Source organism: Orycteropus afer, unplaced genomic scaffold, assembly GCF_000298275.1.
Source record: "Orycteropus afer afer isolate SDZICR_OR568_19922 unplaced genomic scaffold, OryAfe1.0 scaffold00052, whole genome shotgun sequence".
NCBI classification, from domain to species: domain Eukaryota; kingdom Metazoa; phylum Chordata; class Mammalia; order Tubulidentata; family Orycteropodidae; genus Orycteropus; species Orycteropus afer.
The window spans coordinates 13,669,565-13,671,411 of record NW_006921639.1 but is presented as its reverse complement, the minus strand read 5'-3'; the positions used below and the strand labels follow the sequence as shown (position 1 = coordinate 13,671,411).

Below are 1,847 nucleotides of genomic sequence, written 5' to 3'. Positions count from 1 at the left end.
AATTTTGGTCAATGACATGAGACAAAGTATATGTGAACTGCTGTATGAAAAGTGAATTTACTCTGTAAATCTTCACCCAAATCCTAAAAAAAAAAAAAAAAAAAAGAATGGATTCTGACTTACAGGGAGGGCAAAGCAGCACTGCCCCATAGTGTTTCCAAAGCTGCAATCTCTATGGAAGTAGACTACCTCATTTTCCCAGGGAGCAGCATGCGGTTTCAAAATGCTGACCTTCATGATATTTTCAATATTCTTCGCCAACACCTTAATTCAAATGCATCTATTCTTCTGCAGTCTTCCCTATTCATTGTCCAACAGGTTCCTCAGGAGCACAATTAAGTGTTCTGGAATTCCCAATTTTTGCAAAGTTATCCATAATTTGTTATGATCCACACAGCTGAATTCCTTTGCATGGTCCATAAAGCACAGGCAAACATCTTTCTGGCATTCTCTGATTTCAGCCCAGATTCATTTGACACTAGCAGTGATATCCCTTATTCATGCCGTCTTCCGAATTTGGCCTAAATTTCTGGCAGTTCCCTGTTGAGGTAGTGCTGCAATCGTATTTCAATAATGTTCAGCAAAATTTACTTCCATGTGATATTATCAATATTGTTGGATAATTTCTGCATTCTGTTTGTCACCTTTCTTTGGAATGAGTACAAACATGGCCCTCTTCCAGTTGGTTGGCCAAGTACTTGCCTTTGAAATTTCTTGGCATGTATGAGTGAGCGCTTCCAGCACTGCATTCACTTGCTGACTATCTCAGTGGGTATTTTTTCAATTCTTGAAGCTTTATTTTTTGCCAGTACCTTCAGTGGAGCTTGGACTTCTTACCCCAATGCAATTGGTTCTTGATCATATGCTGCTTCCTAAAATGGCTGAACATCAAACAATTTTTTTCTGGTATTGTTGTTGTTGTTGTTAGATGCCATCAAGTCATCTCCAACTCATAGCAACCCTCTATACAGCAGAACAAAACACTGTCAGGTCCTGTGCCAGCTCCATGATCCCAGCTGTACCTGACCCCATCGTTGTAACCACTGTGTCAATCCACCCTCTTGAGGGCTTTCCCCTCTTTCACTGACCTTCCACTTTACCAAGTATGATATACTTCTCCAGGAAATGGTCTCTTCTGACAACATGAACAAAGTAGATGAGATGAAGTCTGGCCATTCTCGCTTCCAAGGGGCATTCTAGCTGCACTTCCTCCAGGACAGATTTTGTTCATGCTTTTAGCAGTCCTTGGTACTTACAGCATTTTTCACTAGCACCACAACTCAAAAGCATCGGCTCTTCTCTTGAGCCTTCCTTATTACTGTCCAGCTCTCATATGCATCTCAGGTGATTGAAAATACCATGGCTTGTGTCAGGCGCACCTTAGTCCTCAAGGAGACATCTTTGCTCTTCAGCACTTGACAGAGGTCTTTTGCAGCCAATTTGTCCAGTGCTATTTGTCATTTGATATCCTGACTGCTGCTCCCATTGGCACTGATTGTAGAACCAAGTAATATGAAGTCTTTGACAACTTTAATCTTTTCACCATTTATTGTGATGCTGCTTATTGGTCCAGTGGTGAGGGTTTTTGTTTTCTTTGTATTGAGGTATAATCCATACTGCAGACTGTAGTCTTCAATCTTCATCAGTAAGTGCTTTGAGTAATTGCAGTGTAGTAAATTACTTTGTGTGGCTTTTCTACCCATAAGTCTTTGTAAACTCCAAGGTGGGATTTGCTATGAGCAACTGAGGAGCTTCTGATTGCTGAAAGTGTCCACCTGGAGTATTTCTGTTGGGAGTGGCACAAAACAATGTTCTGGGAGGTGCCCACTCTCTCTCAGGTGCTTAGA

At 41.3% G+C, this 1,847-nt stretch overlaps 1 protein-coding gene across 1 annotated transcript in view; it reads right to left on the bottom strand.

The window, feature by feature from the left end:
• Positions 1–1,847, bottom strand: part of KCNMA1 (potassium calcium-activated channel subfamily M alpha 1) — a 1,147,148-nt gene that overhangs the window by 472,564 nt on the left and 672,737 nt on the right. The gene's annotated exons all lie outside the window — the stretch shown is intronic.